General features: G+C 50.4%; 1 protein-coding gene across 2 annotated transcripts in view; it reads right to left on the bottom strand.

Moving 5' to 3' along the window:
• The window catches only part of GRIK4 (glutamate ionotropic receptor kainate type subunit 4), a 423,105-nt gene that overhangs the window by 325,889 nt on the left and 72,666 nt on the right, over positions 1-24,550 (bottom strand). The gene's annotated exons all lie outside the window — the stretch shown is intronic.

Genomic DNA, 24,550 nt, shown 5'->3' with positions numbered 1-24,550 from the left:
ATAATGAACACACAGTGTTATATGAGTTCGGGGTCCTAGCTAATGAGCCAGGGGTTGACCAGAAAGATCCCCCTGGCTGAGGATGGGACAATTTGAGCGTCAGGAAGAAGAGTGAGGATAACTGATGGAAATATACTGAATCATTCACAAATCCATAACTGTAGTGGGATAAAAGGTGGTCCCCCAAAACCTAGGCTCACGTCCTAATCCTTGGAACCTGGGATACTACCTTATATGGCAAATGGTTTGATTCAGTTAAAGATCTTGAAGGGAAAGCTTCCCCTGGGATTCAGGTGGGCCCTGAATGTAATCACCCGTATCCATATGATACAGACACGCAGGGGAGGATGTGGCCTTGCAGGCAGGATTGGAGAGAGATCGCCGAAAGCCAGTGATGGCCTGAAGCCCCCAGAAGCTGGGAGAGGCATGGAACAGATTCTCCCCGAGAGCCTTTGGAAGGAGCCCAGTTCTGACAACACCTTGGTTTTGGACACCCAGGCTCTAGAACTGTGACAGAACAAACTTGTGCTGTTTTAAGCCATGCAGATTGTGGTCATTTGTTACGGCAGCCACAAGAAACTAGTGCAATAATGATACCCAAAAAAAGAGAAAGCCAAGAGCGATGAAGACAGAACTGTCAGAGCACACAGACACCGTAGCTCAGTTTGATACCACATCTATCTATCTGTGGGTCATCGGGGTTGGGCTCCGAAACGTATTTCTTGCTGTGGATCGTGTTCAGAAAGATTGAAAAACTGGCCCAGTGGCTGAGATCCTGAGCTTTGGAGTCAAAGTGCAGACAAGCAACTCACTTCTGCTCCCGACAGGCCTCAGGCAAGTCACTTGACCCTCTCCAAACCTCTCATCCTGCGCTACAGAATAAGGTTCCTGTGAAGATTACATGAAATCATGCACCTCCCACAGAGCCCACCACGTACTGCATCCTCAAGGAATGTTAGTAGTCGCGTATTTGTTGTCATGGTTAATAATAATAATACCAGACAGACGGGGAGACGGGCACAAGCATACCTCATGCCATGTTAATTATCACAAAGGCTCTTTGCTGCTCCAGCTGTGAAGCCTCTAGGGAAGGCTGAACTGTAAAGGGAACGGACTACAATCATGCCAGCAAGTCCCTTCATTTCAGCAAGGGGGAAACTGAGACTGACCCAAATGGGATTGGATCTTAGTCTCTGAACACCAGGCCAAGGCAAAGGCACACCAACTCCAACTCCTCATAACCTCTTATTTGCCCTTAGGACACCATGGCCACCACTCCTATGGGCCTCTTTGCAGCCCAAGCCTTTGTCCCACAACCGGGGCCCTAGATAAGCCTCCTTTGTGTCCAACCCACAGGAAATACTGTAGATGCAAAGCCCATTGATTATCTGGGAGAGGGCTTCTTTGCCAATGAGCTTTCCTTGCACTGAACAAACTCACAATATCCTATGATTACCTGTTCAAATGATTCCAATATTTCTCCCTGACAGCTCCAAGTGCCTGATTCCCTGATCCTGTCTAGCAGGAGTGCCTGCAGGCGTCCAAGCAGCCAGCTAACTGGAGACAACAGGATGGAGTGTGGGAAAGGCCTGACTGGGGAGAGGATTCTCAGATCATCTGCCCATCCTCCCCAGACACACCATGTAGCCCCTGCAGCATTCCTGACCTCAGCCGGGACTCCAAGGGATTGTGTTCCTTTCCTAGCTGCCAGGGACTTTGGGCCAGGCAGGCTGTGTAGACTGCTCCCTGGCATCAATCAGCCAAAGAGACTTCACCCCAATCTGCGGCAATGGGGACAAGGCTAAAGGAGTCCTCTTTCTCAGCACTGAACCACCTGGCCCTGAAATAATGGCCGAGGATACAGGTTTTGGGGTTGGGCAGACTTGGGTTTGGAATTCGAGCTTTTCCACTTACTGGTTGTATGATCTTAGGCAAGTGATTTAACTTGTCCGGGCCTCGTTTGTAAAAGAGGGGTAATGAGGTCTATTTCACTGGGCTGTTGCAAGGATTAAGGAGATCGTGCTTGTAAAGGGTTTAGCACAATGTTTGGCACATGCCTAGTAAATGGGGGTTGGTAGAAGGGGAGACCTAGCGGTGGTGGCTGCTGTGGCAATAATTATACTATAATACTTAGCAAGAGCTAAATAGACACTAATTGAACAAATTGAACAAGAAGTTTTCCACAGGGCTGGGAACGTCTGCATTAAATGCTTTCCCCTCCCAAATGAACCATTATTCCTTTGAATCATCTAGTCATCCAACAATTATTAAGCACTGCTATAAACTAAATGCATCCCCCTAAAACTCATATGTTGGAACCGCAACCCTCAATGACATGGTATTAGGAAGGGGGAGAAGTTCGAGGGGTGATGAGGTCATGAGAGTGGAGCCCTTGTGAATGGGATTAGAGCCATAACTGAGGCTCCAGAGAGCTCCCTCACCCCTTCCACCATGTGAGATAGTAGTGAAAAGATGGCTATGCTGAACTTGCTGCCGCCTTGACCTTGGACTGCCAGCCTCCAGAACTGGGAGGAATAAATGCCTGTTGTTTATAAGCCACCCGGTCTGTGGTATTTTGTTTTGGCAGCCCAAACACACTACAGCGTGCACCTAGGGGGTGTCAGGTGCTGAGCTAGGTCTGGGAATACAGTAGAGAACAAGGTAGACAGAGTACTGCTTTCACAGAACCACAGCTTATTGTGGTTCTAGGCCTTAGCTGGTTAGGGGGGAAAGGCCATTTTGAAAATCTGATTGAAAGTTTCAGCCTCTCTTCTGGAAAAACACGTATCACTACCTATACATACCATTTTATCAACATTCGGGGTTCAGAGAAGGTGGTCCATGAAAGTCTCTGTCCTACATGAACCTTCTGCTCCAGCCACACCTGTCTGCTACCACCCCTGGACTGCCCCCTGAGCAATCTTGCAGAGGCCAAGAGGAGTCTTCATGAACCCCAGAGCCTGATAAAAACAGCTTGATGCGGAGAGGGTACTGGGATCACTAATACAGGTAATCACAGTGTATCACAGGCTTGTTCAGAGCAAGAGAAGCTCACTGGTTCACTGCCTGATGCAGAGGGGTATCTGGTAAAATCCAAGCAGCCCAACCCTATATGTCTGTAATCTGTCTGCTTCCTCAAAGTATCCACTTGGCTTTACCTGCTGGTCTTGGGTTCTCTGAGCACCCTTGGGAGGGGATCAGTGGCTCATGCTTATCCATCTCCAGTCCTCCTCCTGCCCACCCAAGGATCTGCCTCCCTTCCTGCACACAGGCCAGAGCTGCCCACTGTTCCCAGGTGGGCAGGACCTAGCCTCATTCCCCACCCCATTCCCCAGCTCATCCAAGCTGGGCAGGGACCTGATCCTGCCATCAGGCCTTTGCTTACACAGTTGCCCTAGAGAGGAATCTCACCCCACTGTCTCTCCCTCACCCTGGTAAATCCTGGGGAATACCCACGGATATCCCAGTCCATGGCACTCTCTCCTCTTCTGTATACATCTTCCAGGGGTGCCAGGAACATATGCACATGTCCTGTCTCTGCCCATAGGAGCTAAGCTGCTTGAGGAAAGAGTCCTTGTCTGATCTACCTTGGAATCCCCCAGAGCCTAACCCAGCACCAGGCCCCTAACAGGCACTCAGTTGATGATGCTTTCTTTTTGGGGACAGCAGAGACTACAGGGGCAAGCTGGGGGGCTGATGAAGACACTCAGGCATGCTAGCTGAGCCCAGTGTCCTCAGGCTGAGGCAGCACGGGCGCCAACCTCCAATTCCATCCACCCTGGCTGAACAGCTTAGGGTCAAATCTTCTGGAACAAAGTAGCCAGCTTCCATCTGATGAGACAGAGAGCTCATAATGGCTCCTTGAGGGCCATGTCTGTCAGAGCCAATTTGAAAGAACAATCTAATGGGCTTTTGCTCAGGACCCCCCTTATGAAAGCTCTGTTCTCCAGCACTGTCTTTACGACTGAGCTCTGGTTAAGCTGTACCTGGGGATCCCTCAGTGAAGGGACTACTGACCCAGAAGCCCAGCGGGTACAATCCATCATATCCTGGTCCATTCCACCAGCCCTTCTGCTCCTGGGGCTGGCCCAGATTCCAGGGGCTCAAATCTGGCTGCGTCCACAGCACTTCTGCACGAGCACACTATGTATGCGCAGATCTCCCCATTTTCCCTCTGCCCCTTATCCCCATAAAGATCGATGGCCAGCAGTTTTTTAAAGCTCCTAGGACAGGCAGGATCCAAGGTCTCTGGGACTGTTCAAAGGCTCCTAGGTGCTTGAACTGTCAGCTGGCAGACAGCTGTGACCCAAGGGAGACCCGTGCCTGAAATCAGCTATTAACCCACCTCCCTCTGTGTACCCATCACATTCTAGGTCTCCACGACTCCTGGGATCTGAGCACTAGAAGGGATACCAGATTCCATTACTTATCACCTGAAGAAAAGAGGACCAGAGGAGTACAAGGACACATAAGCAATTAGTGGGATTTAAATCAAGATCTCCTACTCCAGGGCTCCTCAGCTGTATGATTCAGACGAAAACTGAGCACCCTATTAAAGAGGACCCTGGGGTCCCCTGCCCGTAAGTTATAATCACGAAGCCTGATGGCAAAGTCACTGTAGCAGGCCATGGGGGCAGAGAGTGCCAGCCAGACCCAACAGGTAGAATGTGTTACTGAGAGGTCCCCATGGGCTCCCTGGGACAAAGGGAGTGACAAGCAGAAGCTGGCAAGGCTGGGCCTCCTTGAATGGAGGAGAGAGCTGAGCCCAGGCAGCTGCCAGGCCCTGCCAGGCAGAGATAAATTCATCAAAGCCAGAGGCTGGGCCATTCCTGGGAGCCCAGTTTAAAGGCAGCTGCCATCCCTCTGGGTGCAGGTACCCATCGATCCATAATGCAGGGAGTAATAGACTTTTAGACGAATTCTATCTCATTCGGGTATCTGCACAAGGAGGCTCACAGAAGTGGCCCACTCAACCCGTTCAGCACATGGGCATGCCTGCTGGCATACACCAGCTCCCAGAGCCAGAGATGAGGTGAGGGAGCTGTGCGGGGCAGGACGAAGGGCCTGGTCAGAGTCCCAGGTCTGCCTCTTCCAAGCTGCGTGAACTGGGGCAAATCAGCCAACCGCTGCACCTCAGTCATCTCAAATGGAAAATAAGCATCACAAGACCTGTTTCATGGAATACCATGAGTACCAAGATGAGTTATGCAGGAAAATACTTAGCACGGTGTCGGGCACACAGTCGACAAATGATTACTTGTTTGCAGTTTTAATAAGTCAGATCACTGCCAGGCTCTTCGTAGGGAACAAACATTGTAGAAACACTCCTAAATCTAGAGGACAGCTGGCATCTACGAGTGAGTGGGTTATGGCCACAGGAGCTACCCTCACCCCATGGACCAAGCGCAGGTCTGGTCTGCAGCTAGGTTTGGAATGGCCAAGAGAAGCCGTCGGGCCCTACCCACCGCACCTCACATTCAGCAACCCAAGGGCTTCCAGCTACAGGCACCTGCAGCTCACCTGAGAACTTTCTGGTCTCTGGAGCCCACACAACCCATGGACACAGGCGGGGCCAAGTGCTACAATGTGCAGTCAGTGGCCAACAGGATACCCTGCCCATTGCTCTGCTCTCTCACTAATAGACCCAGTGGACTGGGCGCTGGTTGCCCACAGTGATAACCTATAACCTACCTTATTGTCTTCTTTCTCTTTACTAGCTTGTTTCTCAAGCAAATGAGTATTTTCCTGGTATCACCTTGCAAGTAAATATCCACACTTACATCTTTGTGCCAAGTCCGCTTCTAGGGAAGCAAGTCCAACACAGGGTGTGGGCCAGGCCCTATAGTGATGACGGTCTATTCTCATCACCTAGCAGAGGGAAGGAGGAAAGAAGGAAGAAGGAAGCTAGCAAGGATGTGGGCAGAGGCTTCTTAAGGAGAGGAGGATGAAACAGAAGAGAGGGTGAACCCACCAGTAACTTAAGACCAAAACTGAACCCTGGAAGAAAAGGCTGTCCACCACCGAGTCAAAGCAGAACAGAGCGTTCATGGATTTCCCCAATTTCAGGCTACAGCAGGGCTGGCAACATTGCCAAAAGGATTCATCAGCCAATTCTTAAATTCTCCAGACATCGCGAGATGGTAAGTGGGGAGGCATGCAGAGAGCCCACTCCGGACCAGGCTCTGAGATCATTTGCTTGGGCTACATAGATGAGCATTCAGGACTTAGGAGCTTCTTGTCCCCAAACCTGAGGTCACCTCCAAATCAAGGATAGAATCACAGAATCTCTGCGAAGGAAAGACCTGAAAGGCATCTCCCCCCAATCCCATCTGATACATTATTCTACATCCATCATTTCTCCTGCACCCTCAAGGTGAGCATAAACAATACGTACACACACACACACACACACACACACACACAGACACACATACAAACGTGTGTGCATGCAAATGCACATGTGCATATTCTCTCTCTCTCTCTCTCTCTGGGCTTCCCTGCACTCCTGGTCCCTTTCTCCGGTGCTATTTGCCTTGTATATTCCATTCACACATTAGCCCTACAAAGATTAAGAGGATTAGCTCTTACAGAGGGCTTTGTATCTCCAAAGCTCTTACCAACACTAGCTAATTAAACAGACATAGTCCCCTTTCCCTTGGCTGTCGTGTATGGAAAGTGTAAGACATGAGTTAATGAGACCCGGGTTCTAGTCTCAGGTGGGGAACCGCATCTCCTTCTACAAAATGCAGAGAAATATAGGCATTCCTGAGATACTGCAGGTTTGGTTCCAGACCACCACAGTACAGCGAATATTGCAATAAAACAAGCCAAGTGAACTCTTTGGTTTCCCAGTCCCTATAAAAGTCATGTTTACACTATACTGTGGTCTGTTAAAGGACACAATAGCATTACATCTAAAAGACAATGTACATACCTAAATTTTTAAAAAATATGGTTAACACTGTTTTAGCAATAAAGTAATCTGAGCTTTCAGGGAGCTGTAATCACTGATCACATAAATAAATGGAGTAGTAATAAAAAATGTGTAATATTCTGGAGAATTACCAAAATGAGACATAGAGACACAAAGTGAGCAAATGCTGTTGGAAAAACAGCACCACTAGACTTGCTCCATGCAGGGTTGTCACAAACCTTCAATTTGCAAAAAAACAAAAATAAAAATAGGGATACTGGGTGGCTCAGCGGTTGAGCATCTGCCTGCGGCTCAGGGCATGATCCTGGAGTCCTAGTATCCAGTCCTACATCGAGCTCCCCTAGGGGAGCCTGCTTTTCCCTCTGCCTATGTCTTTGCCTCTCTCTGCATGTCTTTCACGAATAAATAAATAAAATATTTTAAAAATAAATAAATAAAGATAAATAAAATTTCAGTATCTGCAACGTGCAATAAAGTGAAGCACAGTAAAACAAGGTGTGCCTGTAGTTACTACGACACCTCGCACAAGAGAGGAAGAAACAAGAGGCAGTAGGTGACGAAGCTGAGGCCAGGCAGCTAGGAAGCGGCTGGGCTTGGCTGCACACTTAGGTCTCTCCAGCCTCCAGAGCCCACGCTCTTAACCACGACTCCATACAGAGAGCAGTTATCACTCCCGTGATTCTCACACTTCAACATGACCTAGCAGAGACCAGTCCTTCTGGCCTCAAATGCGTTTACCCCAGCATCCCTGCCACTCACACACAGAGCTCTACTTCCTAGGTGCGTGACGGTTTTGAACAGTTTTCCTGGCACAGACACTCTGGTTCACATGGTGTGATCACAGCCCCTCCGCTCCCCCCAGACTCTGAGTTGTCAATGGTCAGGTCTCTTTCCCCATGCCCACAAGAGCCCCTAGCTCAGGACTCCACGCAGAGGGGCAGCTCAGATCCATGGGGTGTGGTCTCCGCCTGGCCCACAGAAGAGCAGAGATGCCCTCTTTCTTTCACAGATGTCACAGCGAAAGCTTCGACCCCAGTCACCCTCCACCGCTACGCAGCTCAATTAACCAAGTCGTTAATGAGGGATACATTTACAGCTTCTATTGTCAAGTCTAATAATTCCCTTTAACTGAGATGTTTTGCTTTCATTAATGTAATCAGTGCCTATCAGGAAATGATCAAAAAAAACCTCTTAGGATTTTCACCCGTCATTTTGATTCCCACATGCCATATGTTTCATCAATGGGACTCAGGCTCAGTCAATTCTTTCAAATGCTGTTACTCCTTAACAAGGCTAATAAGATTTTTTTTCCCTTCAAAAGTCTTAATGGGATAGAGAATTTGAAGAAATCAATGAGTAACTAATTACCCATTAGACATTATTTGCTTAGTACTGTGAAGACACAGAAATGTCTCAAAAGATCCTTGTTTTCTGAGAGCTTAGAACCCTGGATGAGTAAGAAAATTAGCATAACAAAAACATGAAAAAAAAAAAAACCGTGAGGTAACAGGTGGATGGGCTCCTGTACCAGAAATACACTAAGATTCATTCATTCATTCAGTGAAATACCATTTAGATGATACTCATAGTAGAGTCTACTACAGAGAGACACCCCGATGGTTCAAAGTGGTGAAAGGTATCCAGTAGGAATAGAGATGGGGTATATCCTCAAAGAGCCTGGAGGAAATAGGCTTTGTAAGCAAGTGAGTAGAGGACAAGTAAAATGATAAGTACGTCAGGAGAAGAATGAGCCAAGTACCCTGGGAGTAGTTCAGAAAAGAGGGAATTAGTAGGGAAGCAGCAAGATTGAAATCATGACTAGCCATGCAGAGAGAGGTAAGCTGAGTCTCAGGTTCCCCATCACTATGAGGGGACTCTGTAACCCCAAAAGCACACTCCCTGCATAGCATGAAAGAACATATGATTAATCTTGGAAAAAGAGAAACTGGTATGTTTGTGCCTGCTGGCTTCATTCCACACTGTGCTCACCAGACCTGGACTTAGATCACTCATTCATTCATTGAACGTTTGCCAAAGGATGATAACTGAGGATGCCAGAGAGAACGGGGCCCAGGCTGTGCCCTCACGGAGTTTAGAGTCAGGTGGGGAGAAGACAAGCACACCCCAGTGACAATACAGATGGATAAATGTTTGAACCACACACGAGAGTGAAAAATCCAGACTCAGGTGGTGGGTGGCAAGGTGACGGGCCCAGTGGCCATGACTCAGCTGCATCCCGATGCACAGGTAGCAGGTGGGTGTTCAGGCTACAGCCACGAAAGTAAATGACGATGACGACGGTACCAAGAATTATGACGCACCATCAGTACCATCAGTTCGGGAGGGCCTCTCCTTCATGGCAGAAACTGTACTTGGTATTTCACTCACACCCTTGCACACGTACACACGGACACATCAATTCTAATCACGTTTGAGTGTGTCTGCTTGGGATACAAGCGATCCTTACAACCGCACTACATCTTAAATATCATTAGCCCATTGGATAAATGGGAGAGACATGAAATGACTTTCTCACGGCCCTATAGCCAGCAAGCGGTCATGCTGAGCTTCAAATCCATCCCTGTTCCATCTTCTGTCCCACACTTTGGAACTTGGGTGGGGCGAGTGGCGGGGAAGGTCAGGAATGAATTCCTCCCTGGCCTCCAGGACCACTGAGAGGTCCACAGGTTCACGCAGTGCACTGTGGTCTAGCATCCCGGAGGGGCAACCAAGGGGGGTCAGCCCTCTCCCGGCTCTGCCTCAAGCTATGCATCACTTCCAGGGGTCGACTATGAAATAGGGACGAGAAGCCCTTTCAAGACTTCTGCTCTGACACTCTCCAACACTGGCTCTCATCTGAGAGGCCTGACAGAGGCATCAACAAAGATCAACGAGTGTCCCATCATCGTGTCTCATGTGGGCCAACCTGTGACTCAGCAAGGATTCCCCATCCAGGGGAGGAGACCTCCTCAGAGGATGAGGCTGGGCGGGGGGAGGCAAATCCCCAAAGTCCCTGAAGCTCAAGAGGCCTCAGGTGTTCCTAGCTCCCTCAGCATCCCTCACGCCACCCTCTCCAAAGTGGTGCTGTCTGAAGATAGCACCCCGTCCGTTTGCTCCCTCAAAGACCTAGAGTCCACTCCATGAGCCACGAAGAACATGCCACACTGTCTTCTGGGCAGGCTGCTCGGAAGGACGGTGTTCTCCACCATCTGGTCCCCGCTGACCCCAGGTCCCTGCCTGCCAAGCTTCTGCCCTCCACTTCAGCTCCTGGGCCAGGTGAGAGACAGGTGGGAGGAACAGCTCACTAGCAGGACCCATCCTGCCAGAAAGCTGTCCCTCCACCCACTCCCTCCCGCACACACACACAGCAACAGCGTGTTTTCTCAGGCTTAAGGGGCTGGGATCCAGGAGTGCTACACACAAGAATAAACAATCTCATCTCCAAGTGTATATTTTGTCTTCATTATGCCACCGTGAAGGTGTTAATATACAACTTACAACATATTAATCACCCCTCTAACTTCCAAATGCTAAATGCATCATTAACATTCATGTTTTCTTCAATTACTTGGCTGTTCTGGGGGAGGGGAGCAGTCAGCTGCCTCCTAAATCCATCTCCTGTGGACGGCTCAGAGGTCATAAAAGGCAGCCTGGGCCTCCCCATCAGCACTGGAGAGGGGAGGTCCTGCTCCCGAGGCCATCAGGGCAGCTGTCTGGCCCAAATGCAGGCTGGTCATGAAAAAAAAAAAAAAAAAAGCAGCTAAAGCCAAGAAGTGAAAGGAAGAAATCCAAAGAGGGAGGAGAAGGCATGGGGTAGGGAGAGAGAGACACATGGAGGAACTGAATCCACAGAGTCTAACCACCTGGTATAACCATAAATGAGAGGACTGTGGCTCAGAGACGGTGAGTGACATGCCCAGATCACACAGCAGGTTAGAGGAAAGAGGAAAGAAGGAGTAGAAAAAACGGAGTGTGGAAGAGGACAAGGCGAGAGGAGGGCAAGGTGGCAGGAGGCAGGTCTGTAAAGTATAAAAAGGGCAAAAAAAAGAAAAAGCAGAGAAGGACAGACAAAGGATGAGTGAAGGAGGGAGGACATCTGAGCCAGCTAACCCAGAGCTGGCTCCAATGTCACCTCCAACTGCTCAGCACCCAAATCCCCAGGGCAGGCGATGGCTGGGCAAGGGGGTGATCTGGGACAGACCGGGCTTAAGAGGGAGAGAGGAGCTGGGGTTGGGTCTTTGACCCAGGCCTCCAAAATGTAGCCAGGCTAAATATGGCACACAATTAAAATGTCATTACCCCACAATGGTGCTGTCCAAACTTCCCTCGGAATTTGTTACAGGCACTGGTGGCTACAAAATCAATCCGCTATTGTCCTTCAGCAAATCAGATTCCATAATCTCCCTGCCAGTGGGTTGCAGACCAGCCCGGAATTGAAGAGGGAAGAGACAAAAGGGCTCCTGCTGGCAGGTCACTTTTTTGTCTACAGGCTGCCAGCCAGCCAGGCCCGTCCACCTTGAGGTTGGAATCATCCAAGGTCAGCACGCTGGCACCTGCAGGAGGGTACAAGTGGGGGCTCGGAGCCCAGCGAGCAGAGAAGCAGGGGCAGGAGGCGGCAGGATCAGCTTCGGTGGACGCCGTCCTGGGCCATCCAAAGACACGGGCCCCGACGGTCATTGTGACCGTGGTTAAAACCCCACGCAGGTCAGCACACCCCACGCAGTGCTTTGAGATCAGCCTCACAACTTAGGAGGTGGGCGAGGTGGGCATCGCTCCACACTGAGCCTCAGAGGGGTCAGGAGCACGGCCAAGGTCACCCTCTCGGGAGGGGGAGGGCGGCCACTCTGTGTGCTGATGACAATGGCAGTGAGCCCGGGAACACAGACACCCCCCTGCTCCAGCAGAGCGGGCGGGCTCCTCGCAGGGTGGGCTCCCTGAGGAGTGGGAGCAGTGGGGCGGCCCTGGGGGCCACCGCAAACAGGCCCTGCTCAGCTTGGCGACTTGGAGCCCCGTGGAATCTTCCTTGCAAGCCGCCGCCCATCGGTCTCCTCTGGTCTCAGCCCACTGCTACATTCCAGGGCAGGACCCAGGACACACGAAGCCGCCTCCCCTCTCTCCAGTCTCGCACACCAGTTCCAGAATAATCTAAAATGCCACGTTGACCTTACCACTGCCTTGCTCGTGAACCTCACACAGCGGCCTCTGCTCTTAGCTCCTGCTCCCGCTGCCCCACTGAAAGTGCTCCCCCGAGAGGCCTCGTGAGCCCCTCACTGCCAGATGGGTGCCTCCCATCCCACCTTACTGCACCTTCTCTCAGCAGCTCCTGTCACCTCCAACCACCTCCTTCCTGGAAACTGCCTCCCTGGGTTCCTGCAGTCTCATTGGCTTCTGTTTGTCCTTCTACGTCTCTGGTTACTCAAGTGGCTTTCCGGCTTTTTCCCTTAGATTGCTCCATAAATTCTTGCGTTCCCTGGCTCTTAGTCACCTTTCCTCTTACCCCTTATGTGACTGTGACTTCATCTGAGTCCATGGCTTTGGTTGCATCTCTACCTAAACGAAGCCCAAATCTGGGTCTCGAGCCCACATCCCGCTCCTGGATTCCAGATCCCATTATCATAGCTGCTGGCATCAATTAGATGCTTCCCTGTGACACCCCAAACTCAACGTGTCCAAACTGAACTAGTCATCCCCCTTTCTGCCCCCAAAAGACTACTCCTCCCAAATTCTCTTTCTGAATGGTATCACCAGCCAACCAGTTGTCCCAGGAATCATTGTTGACTCGCCCCTCCCGCTTACCCACCACATAGATGTTGGCAGTGCCCTGCCTGCATCCCCTGGCAAGTGCCAGCCTCGTACTACAAGTACCTGGACTTCCTGTCTGAAGGCTTCCTCCTGCAGACCACAGTACTGGGGAGTTCAACACAGACATGACTCTCAGCCAATGCCATAGAGGAACTGGATGATGAGGAACCCAGCTTCCTGGCCCATCTAGGAGGATACATTAGAGTTGCATTTCCCCGCTGTCTCTCTGAGACCCCAATGGGATTGAACCCGTGTGTCTGCAGCAGTACCCTGCTCTTTAATATTCCCTGCATTGGCTCCCTTCCCTATCTCGCTTTGCCTTCATCACCTCTCTCAAACAAACCTCTTACAACCTAAATCCTGGTCTCAGGGTCCACTCTTGGGGGAACTCAACCTATCTGCCCACCCAATCCTAGCTCAGTCACCAATGTCAAGCTCATTTCCTACATGTCTCAAAGACCTACCCTGCTCCTGCACCTGATTCCATCTTCATCATTTCCCACCTAGACTATAGACCCAGCCTCCTGACTGGCCTGTCCTGAACCATCTTCAATTACACATCTGATCATGGCATTCTCTTGCCTGAAATACCTGAGTGGAGACCACTGTCTCTAGGATACAGCCCATTTCCTTTATTCTCATGGCTTCAGAGACTCTTCATGATCGTCACCTCTGTCTACATTCAAGCTTCATCAGCTCTTCCCTGAACCCCACAACCCAGCCATGAAGAGCTCCCAGCTGAGGCACAGGCTGGTCCACCCCTCCCTGGCTTGGCTTTGTCCTCCCTGGTACCTTCTGCACACTTACTGAGTCCAACTCCATGCTCATGGATCACTCCTTTTATGAAGTCTTTCCCACTGAGCATCACCTCCCCATGCTTCCCACGAGAGAACTCCAGGCCTTCCTCTCCACGCTCACGGTCCCCATGACATGCTTCTCTTGGATACCTGTGGCACTCTTGTGAATGGCCTGAATGGCAAATACACCTTTCTCTTTGAAGGTGAGGCAACAGTTTATCTTTTGGTCTTTTAAGATTTTATTTATTTATTCATGAGAGACACAGAGAGAGAGGTAGAGACATAGGCAGAGGCAGAGGTAGGACTCAACCCCAGGACCCCAGGATCACAACCTGAGACAAAGGCAGATGCTCAACCACTGAGCTACCCAGGAGCCCCACAGTTTATCATCTTAAAATGCACACAGCTTAGCTCAGTACCTGACACTTCATAGGTGCTCAGTCAATGGTAGTTGCAAGCATAAGACCTGGAATGGGTAAAAAGAATGAACCTACAGCCTCATTCCCCTTAGGATCTGCCACTGGCTTGGCCACTTGATGTAGGATCTGGAGATGTCTGGCAGAGACCTTGCCCTTCGTCAAATGTTTACAGTGCTATGTAAATAACCTTTCCTGGAGATGATAAATGTGGCCTTTCTGCCCTGGGCCCGTGAAGGTCCATGCCAAGTGGGCTGGCAGTTTGGCTGCTTAAGTGAGACACCGAGGAATACGGATCTTCGGGGGAGAGGTGGGAAAGGGGATATAATAAAACACTGTACGAGGACAAATCTGGGCCCCATGCCATGAAAAATGTGAGTCTGTCCTTGACTTCAGTGGCAAATGAGGCGTGAAAACATATCAAAATGTGATATTCAATATATGGATGTATTTAATATTTTATGAGACTGGAAATCGGTTACCGAAGGTTTGAACGATAAATCAAGCACAGAGCAGATGAACTTTTTCAAGTGTCTGCACCTGATATGTGCCATTCCCCAGGAGGAAAAGAAGGAAGAAAGAGAGGAAATGAGGGCAAGATTGAAGGGCCTAGAGACTCTGGAAGGTGAGACTCAAGAGACCCCTGGACACACTTGTTTGAAGCCAGCCCCCACCTCGCCCTGCACATTCTGTGCTGGCTATCTACAAGCCTTCTGCACCTCCTTGTCTAAAGAACTTTATTCATCCTCCAAAATCCAGCAACTTCCTTGGGAATTCTCTCTAGGCAGCTTCCCCTGGCCCTTGTAACCTCTCATCCCAGACCCACAGAAAGTAGAGCATGTGTCGCTCTGTGCACCGTGTGATGGCTGGGGGCTTTACACGCCTGCCTCCCTACCACACTCAAAGCTCTCTGGTGATCAAGACCAGGTCTCCCTCACTTCAATATCCTTCAGAGCCTGGAACATCCCAGACACAAAGTAGACCCTCCATCTACATGGAATTTGAACTGAAAGAAAGGAAGTTCTTGTACCGAGAACCACAGACTGCAGGCAGCTCTGGAGAACCACTGTGGCTCAGACACTCACCTAGGAACTTGCTGATGGCTTTCACACTGCTCTTTGACATAAACTTCACAAACACCCTGTGCTCTAAGTAGTATTTGTTCCATCCTAACTGGTGAGAAAAATGAGACTCAGAGGGACTTTGTTGCCTATGCCTAACACTATTCTGTGCACTCCTAAAGGACAGAAGGACTGAGCATCCTCCCGCTGTGAGCCCAGAGCCGGGCCTGGCATGGAGCAAGTTTTCAAATATCTGGTGCATGAATGACTACTGATTCCTAGCCTCCCTCAAAAACCCAGATCCTCATTTTGATGTTTAACAGCCCTCATACCCATCTATGCCAGGGGTCATCACTGTCACTTTGGAAAATATTTTTTTTAAGATTTTATTTATTTATTCATGAGAATACACAGAGAAGAAAGAGGAGGGGGGAGAGACACAGGAAGAGGGAGAAGCAGGTCCATGCAGGGAGCCTGACGCGGGACTCCATCCCAGGTCTCCAGGATCACAACCTGAGCTGAAAGCAGCGCTAAACCGCTGAGCCACCCAGGCTGCCCTGGAAAATATTTTTTAAAGATTCTATTTATTTATTTGAGAGAGAGCAAGTGAGCACAAGTAGAGGGAGAGGGAGCAGCAGACTCCCCTCTAAGCAGGGAGCCTCAATCCTGGGACTCTGGGATCATGACCTGAGCCAAAGGCAGACAGATGCTTAACTTAACTGACTGAGCCACCCTGGTGCTTGACTTCAGATATTTTAAAAACTCAAGAGTTCTGGGCCCCACTCCTGGCATTTTCAATTAAGTCCTAGGTGGCCACATACATTTTTTTTTCCCCTGGCCTATTCTGACAATGAGGCAGATTTGGGTACCACCAATGTGGCCCTCTAAACCTCTCTTCTGAATTTTGACTACATTTTATCCAGCTCAGACATTAGGGCTAATGGAATCTCCTTGGGAGCCCTTCTTGGGACAGGAACTCTTTCTGCTTATTATCACCTTGCCCTGACTTCTTTTTTCTGTGAAATCCTCCCATGTCTTCATTCAGGGCACAGCTCCCTCTGCTCAATGATGACTGTGAGTCTCTCTGACCTTATTCTGACTCCTAGGTCTGGGCATAAACCAGTCAGGGCTGAGCCAGCATCATTCTGAAATCTGCGTCAGCTGGATAATCAGCTCTTCCCAAAGGATGCTCCCCCTTCCCAGCCGAGATGAAAGATCCCTTTATGGGAGCCTGGGTGGCTCAGTCAGTTGAGTGTCTGCCTTTGGCTCAGGTCATGATCCCAGGGTCCTGGGATCGAGCCCCACATGAGGCTCCTTGCTCAGTAGAGAGCCTGCTTCTCCCTCTCCCTCTCCCTCTCCATCTCCTTCTGCCTGCAGCTCCCCCTGCTTGTGCTGTCAAATAAATAAAATCTTTGGAAAAAAAAAAAAAAGTTCCCTTGATTTAGTTCATCTCTTCCTGAGACCGAGAAGGAAGGGAAAAACTCATGGGGGCACCACCAGCTATGCCAGGGGTCCCAACCTTGGCACCACTGACATCTGGGACTGGATAATTCTTGAGGAGGCAGTCCTGTGCACTGTACATTTGTAGCAGCATCCTGGCTTCTGCTCACTTGATGCCAGCAGTGCCAACTCCACCCATAACCAAAAATGTCTCCCAACACTGCGAAACGTCCCCGGGGGGGGGGGGGCACAAAACTGCCCCCAGATGAGAACCAAGATGCTAAGCTATCAAGGAGCACAGACCTTGAGGCAAAGGACGTCTGAATCCCAACTCAGGCCCTAGCCTGCATGCATTTCTTTGTCTTCAAGATAGGGTCAATGACATCCCTCATGCAGAGTGTTTGAGACAAGTAAATGAGACTGAATTAAATAAATGAGCTTGGGTGAACATGCCTAGAACAAATTGGAGAGATTTTTAGAGCAAGTGTGGAAAGCAAATGCCCGTACGAATTGGTGTGCAGGTATAACCAGCTCTCAAATGAAAAACAACTAAGGTAAATAAAAAGTTCTGATTTGTAGTGTTTGCCGATTTCTATGGTGTGAGAATACCCAAAATGGCCAATTTCAAACTACCAACCTGATGCTGCTGAATGCAGAATTGGGGCGAGATGTGCAGAATCGCTCTCCTGAGCCAGCCAAGCCAATACAGTAAGTGTGACCCGGGCCGGCAGGTGGCGGGAGGGAAAGGCGGGCCTGTGACCTCCCTGGAGAGTGCCCGCCCTGCTCAAAGGCGTTCAAAGGCGTTTCAAAGCAATGGCATTTCTGGACAAAGCCTGTCGGCCCACAGGACCCAGGCCCCTCAGCCAGTTGTGATCTCTGCTCTGGAGATTCCCCATCAAAATTCATTCCTCACCTTCTTCTTTCTTCTCTTCCACCTTCAGCCTCTGCTATCAGAGCTAGCGCTGAACACGGTGGACGTATCTCCAGCATTAACGAGATACTAATGAAAACACAGGAGTGGAGGGGACCCTCACACGCCGTCGGGCCTTCCACCAGGGCAACGAGCTTGGGTGCAGCCCATTCTGTAGTCCAGCCTCCTTTTGTCAAGACTGGACCTGCTCCTTCACTTCTCTGGGCCGATCTATGTAAAGAAAATAATCTCATCTTCACGATGGGCTGTCAATGCCTGCCCCCGAGGGTGGTGATGACACCAGCCTTTGGGAACGTTCTGTAAGAAGCCGAGCCCGTGTCTTCCTTCCTCTTTGGGCAGGTCCCCAAACGGCCACCCACCCATTTCCAGCCCCTGGACAGGGCTGCCAGGCCACGAGGAGCCAGGGGGTGCGAATCAATTCCTACAAAGTTCTATTTTATCCACTAAACTGGCCCCGGGAAGCAAAACCTCTGATGAGCCGAGAATTACAAAATGATATTTTTCACCGTTGTTGTCATTGTAAGAGGCCAGAAGTGGGGGATCCATGGCTTGTCAAAGGTAACCAGAAGGAGGGGCCCCTCCGCGTGGAGCTGGCCCCCAGGAGCTCCAGGATCAATACTGTAAGTGGTGCAAGCTGGAAGTTTAAGGAGCCGTCGGATGAAAGAGAAGGATGAGAGCGGATGGAAGCCAGCCCCGAGGTACCTGGCGGGTGACTAGCTGGGTGCTGGGGACCCTGGCAAAATCAAAGGCGACGATCAATGGCCCAGAAAGCTAGAGTTCCATCTCAGTCCTCGGGGCCTGCAGGGGCCTACGGAAGTCGGGGGCCCCGCCAAGCCTGGGGCTCCTCATTTAAAGCAAACACCAACCCCCTCGGCCCTGCTTTGGCAGAAAACAGAATACAGAACCTTGCTCCAGGTTTTCATCATCTATGCGGCTCCTTTAGCCCATCTCATTAACTCCGGGATGAAGAACGCATCCGGCCCAGCCCCAGCTGTACCCCATTCAGCTGAGTCTCTTCTACCCCAGACTCGCAGCGGGCGGTTTCCTTTCCACTTCCCCCACGCCACGGGCCTGTTTATTCCTTATTTATTTTGTTCATCTCAGCCCCTTTACTTCTGGGAGTGATTCCAACACCAGCAACAACAACAACAAAAAACCACCACCACACACACAATCAATTAAGAAACAAGCTGCTTTGCAAATCGCCAGCAAATGAGAAAAAGCCTCCCCTCCTCACCGAGGCCTCCCTCCCCTCAAACATGGGGATTTGATCTTTAAACAAGAAGCCACTGATGTTCTGTGTGATTCAAAATCAAGTCACTTGCCCTGTCTGGGCCTGAGGTTCTTCTGGTCCAAAATCAGAGAAGCTCAGGAGCTCTCGGCCCTAGGGCCGCGAGCCTCTTTGAGGATGTGAAGAAGAGCTACTGATTTGCCCCCTGCACCAATCTCACTTTCCATATGTAATATGGAACATTCCCCGAAAGGGATCTCCTGCAGCCCCGACTGGAGGAGCAAAATGAAGACGGACACCCCTCCTCAGCTGTCAATAGAAGGACCTGATAAGAACCAGGCAGGCCTTCCAGGGAGACCCTGAGAGTGGAAACTCCAGCTTCCCTGGGTTAGCCTGAGGCACTGCTTCTGGAAGGCTGCCATTGGGGCAAACAAAGCTGATTTGCCATTTGTGTAATTTGCAGGAAAATGCTTTACCTTTTTTTTTTTTTTTTTAAGACAAAGGGGAAAAAAACACCCTCATAAAACCTTTTACTCTTTTGCTCTAATGGGACCCATAAAGGCTGCCAGTGAAGAAGTATCTCGCCTCACGCCTCACGGGTGCTGAAAGCCAGAGGGGAGGGGAGCGCCTCCGCTCCGAGGGCAGAGCACGAAGGCTTCAGTGATGTAGCCTCAGGGCCCCCACACTGAGGGACTCACCTCCCTCTTTTCCTCCTTCCCTCGTAGCAACCTGAGCAACCCATTGCATTTCCAACAGAATCAAAGCTGCCAGAACCATCCAGAACCATCCTCCCTGGAGTCTTCCCACCAGAGGGCATCAGCCTTTGACAGGGGTCAATGGGTGAGTTCCCCCTCTGGAGCATTCCTCCTAGGCCAGGTCCCGGTGCTAGGTGCTCAAGCCCACGCAGGAAAGGATAATATCAAAAAAAAAAAAAAAAAAAAAGCAGTTTAAAGCAACCCCAAAGCATTTTGCCTTTGGGTCACAAGGTCTTGGGGCCTTGACTTGTCCCCAGAGTCCAGACTGACCCAAGAACCTAGAGCTGGGGAAAGGCCCAAGGTGCCCATACTGCCTACTGCCCTGTTCTCTCCTGGCTGGAAGGAGAGTCCCAGAGCAACCTTGAAATGAGGCCCACACCCCAAAAGTACCCAAGGCAGGTTGCCTTGGAACTGGCTCCCACAAATCTCTGATGAAAGCTGTTTCTACTCAGAAAACAGATCACCATGGCCTTGGAAGCACAGAAGGGCAGATGGGGGGCCGGGAATACAGAATCTGAGATGGAGCTGGCAATATACACAGAGACTCCATCACTGCACTGAGGCTCCTGAACCTCTCCCTCCTTCAATGAGCCTAACACTCCCTGGTCTGCAAGTCCCAGGTACTGGGGTTGGGGGGTGAGGGAGATGACATATGTACAATTCAGATGGAGAAACCAGAGCCCACCACAAGCCCTAGAGAAAGCATGAGGCACGCAGTACAGGGCTGTCCCCTCCACCATCCCTGTAGCAACAAGCCATGGAGGAGGGAAGGGCCCGGCCACCAAGTCCAAACATGTACTCCCAGGCATCTGAAGCATCTGGTCCAGAGAAATAAAAAATAATGAATGATAATAGCCAGTTATGAGAATGGGGATAAATTACCACAGGGAGGTTTTGTTTTCTCGTTCTCTGCATGTTAAAAAAGAAAAGAAAAGAAACATCTGTCTGGAACAGCCTTGGTGACACCCTGTCCAGGGACAGAGGATCAGTGAGGTCCCCCATCACCACCACTCCACGCCTTTAGCTTACAGGACTAGGAATCGTGAAACCACCTTCTGAAGAACATTACCCTTTATGATAGATGGCAAAATGATCACAGTTTTCCCATCTCAGGATGCACACCCTTTGTAATAGGGCTCCCCAGCCCTTCCAGGTAGGAGGAGGAGTCTCTTCTCCACCTCTCGAATCTGAACACATACCTATGACCTCCTTTGGCCAGCCAGACATTAGTTAACATAGAAAAACAGGGTTATTATTAGGGCTTCCCTCTTCCACTGCTAGGAACATTTCACTGCCACACGAATGAGTAAAGATAGACATAGGTACAGATGCCCATCCTTCCTCTTTCTACATCTACACCTGCATATAAAATATATGGACGAAGGGGTCCGGGGTAGCCTCCTGGGGAAGCGAGAGACCATATGGCCCTTGCCCCAGCTGAGACTGAGTAAGGCCCTCCCAGACCTTGCCTTAGTCCAAACCGAAAGAACAACCGTCCTAACACAGAGCTGTGAAAAACCATAAAGTTGGTTGCTTTAAGCCACTAAGTTTTGGGGAGGTTAGTTATACTGTGGAAGTTAACCACTCTACTCTGCTATCCACTCCCCAGGGCAAGAGCTGGCTGGCTCCCCGGGGGTTAGGGCAGGCAGGACCAGACAGGCCAGGCAAGTATCCAGGGTAGCCAGTGAGAAAGACCACGAACTCAGCACAACAAGGCTGAATTCCAGCCACCATTTTGCCATCTGCTAGTTGTGTGTGACCTTGGGCAGGATCCTGAGCATCTCTCTGAGCTAGCTTCTCATCTGCACAGTGGGACCGGCGGCAATCCCTCGCAAGGACAGAATGAGAAGGAAAACCCCAGACACACAGCAAGTGCTCCATGAATCCTCCTCTCTGTTGGATTCAGCAGACCAGGTGGTCAAGGGGTCTTCCACCCTGATGAAGAAGAGGAGAAAATACAGGTCCCTCTTGGGATGCACGCTCCCTGACCCTGGATCAGCTCAAACTGCCGAGCCAGGCAGGGGCAGGAGGGAGTCTGTCGCCAAAACAGCCACTTGGATCAGTCGCTGAGGCACTTGGTTTTTTAATCTCTAGGAGGAAAGAGACGTTTCATCCAACATTCACTGCATCAGCAACTCTGTAAGTAAAATGCAGGAAACACAATGTCTTTATTCATTCCATCAAGCGGTAATTAGGGCCTGGAATAGGAATCTTCGTCGGCAGGCACTGTAGCTCCTAAAAGCCAAGCAGGTTTCTAATTGGGCTGGAGCATGACACTGGGGGGATGGCACAGAGGCCGCTGAGCAGGGACTCCTCCGGAGCCCCAATTGCCCTCTTCCTCTCACATCTTAGGAGAAAAAATTAGCATGCTGCACCGTATCAGGAAATTAGACAAAGTGGGAGCCGCACCAAAGAGGCAAAACACACACAGCCCACAACCAGGAGGACCCCCGCAGATCCCTTAATGTAAACAGGTTGGCAAGGCGCTCCTCAGAAGCAGCCAAGGAAGACGGAGACGCAAGTTTATTTTTGTTGTTTCAAAAGCAGCAGCTAAGGAAACTGCCTCGATGTTACACAGGGATGCTGCTGTCGGCCAAGGGGCTCAGCTGGGGGGCTGGGGGGGTGGTGGCAGGAGCTGGGCTGAGGCAGCACCTGTTGGGTCAAGCCAGGCGAGGAGGGGATGAGGAAGGAGGGAGGTGGCAATCACCAAGCTCCCGCCCTGCTGTGCCTGCTTCACGATCCCCGAGTCCTCTGAAGACCCCCCACTTGGGAAGCATCATCCCCTCATGACAGTGGGAAGGGCCTCAGTCCCGGTCACCCAGAGGGTAAGGAGCAGAACCAGATTGGAACCCAGAAGGAAAGGGGTCAACAACCCTCCAAGGTGAGTCGAGATGCTTCTGGCCACTAGGGACCCCAGGAACAAAGTCACCTCAGGCTGGACTGGCATGGGGTTGGTGTGTTCCCAGCTCTGTGAGAGTAGCCACCGACGAAGCCAGGATCCCGAAGCCCCACCACCCCCACCACCATCCCCCAGCCCAGTATTTATATATAAAGAAGCACCAGGTGAGGGGAGACCTGGATCAAACACAAGCCTAGCAGCTGAAGCCCCTTTTCAGACCCCGCCCCCAAATTACCTCCCTAGCCTGGCCCCTTCTTCACTACATACTACCGATGCCAATGCACATTAACACAGATAGTCATCCTTCCTCTTTGGAAGTAACTCTGTGGGCTCGATTCCCACTCTAGCTGTTCTCCTACTTCATCTCGGAAGCTTTCCCAGCACCCCACATCCTACTCCCCAGGCAGAACTTGCTCATCTGTGCCCCTTTTCCCACACTCACCACATTGTATTATATTTAATGGATAATAAGCTGGTGTCCTTTTCTAGAATGTGAGAATAAAGACAATTTCTTATTCGATTTATTATTGTATCCTGAACACTTGGCACAATGTTTGACACACAGGGGCACTCGGAAATATTAGTCAAAGGAATTGATTCAACAACCAAGTGTTGAGTACTGACTATGAGCTGGGTGTTAGGGATACAGTCATCAGGAAGTGATGAGGCACCCCCTCAAGGAGCTCAGAGTCTTGAAGAGGAGGGCAATTAGGGACCTACGGTCTGGTAAGTGCTTTGGTGGATCGGTAACAGCATCCTGAAGGCACATGATCTGGGGAGGGAATCCCTGGGAAGAGGTGGCATCTCCGCCAAGACCTCCGGGAGAGTGGGAGTATCTGAGAGAAGGAAGAGCTGTTCCAGGCATATGTGGAGGTCTGGAGGTGAGAGAGACTACAGAACGTTCTACAAACTATCTTATCATAGGTCAGTAGGGCTAGAGTATAAAGCATGAGATGTCACCAAGGAGCAAAGGATAAAGGTGGGGAAATTAGGATAGATCAGGCCATTCCTCCAGTTGTGCAATCAATGAGCACATAGGACCTTCTCTCCATGATGTACTGTGTAAGCTGGCTGGGCCACAGTGCTGTACAAGACATACAGTCGCTGCCCCTACGGAGAAGAAAAAGAGTAAACACAAGAAATACTTTAAAAATGTGGTAGGGGCTACGAACAAAACTAATCAGAGCATAGACAAAAATAACAGGTGTAGGGAAACCTTGATGTGAGAGCGATGTGAGACCCAAGGATGGACAAGCACTGGCCATGGGAAAAGCAAGTGGAGAGGCTCCACACAGAGGGGACAGTATGTGCAAATCTCCTGGGGGCAGGAAAGAGCGTGGCCTGTCCAAGGGCTGACAGGGCTATGACAGTGAAACACAGCCTGAGGAAGAAGAATATCAGTTAGGATAGGGTTGATTAAAGCAATGGAAAGTCTTCCTTTTTTTTTTTTTTTTTTTTAAGAATTTGGAGGGATCCCTGGGTGGCGTAGCGGTTTGGCGCCTGCCTTTGGCCCAGGGCGCGATCCTGGAGACCCGGGATCAAATCCCACATCAGGCTCCTGGTGCATGGAGCCTGCTTCTCCCTCTGCCTGTGTCTCTGCCTCTCTCTCTCTCTATCTCTGTGACTATCATAAATAAAAAAAAAAAAAAAAAAAAAAGAATTTGGAAAGTGCTGACACGTTGTGTTTTGACGACAGACAGACAGACAGGCAGACAGAAAAGAATTTGGAAAGTCTTCCTAAAAGTGACCAGGACCCTAAAGACATCTATTATCCCACTCAAGGGAGATGGTCGATCACAGGGTGGATTCAGCCATGTGTCTGAGGACCTGCCTCCCCTCCACTGCCACCCTCAGCATTTGCAGTGTCTCCCCTCACGGTGTCCCAGACCACATCCTCACCCAACATCAGTAAAGCAGAAGGGTGCCATGGAGGCATCACCCCCATGCACAACTCTCTCATGAGGGCGGTACATCTCTCCTACATGTGGCCAGTAGACTTTTCATTAAGTCCCAAGGCACAGGACAATCACACGCTCCCCCTGAAACCAAGTACTGGCAATGGAGTCATGGCATTACCATGATTATAGCTCAGATCCACCATGATCACCTCCTGGAGTGGAGGTGGAGGGGAGAAGACTCATCTTCCCTGAAAATATGACTCTCACAAAAAATTCCCCCCAGTCTGAACAGAATCAGGCTTCTGCTACAATGGAAGATGGGAGGAAGGGTTGTTGGGAGGACCACCAAACGAGAAGAGTGTGCCAGCTGGATAATTTCATGGATG

The sequence above is a fragment of the Canis lupus genome, chromosome 3, assembly GCF_048164855.1.
Source record: "Canis lupus baileyi chromosome 3, mCanLup2.hap1, whole genome shotgun sequence".
Lineage (NCBI taxonomy): Eukaryota > Metazoa > Chordata > Mammalia > Carnivora > Canidae > Canis > Canis lupus.
This window is presented reverse-complemented; position numbering and strand designations above follow the sequence as displayed.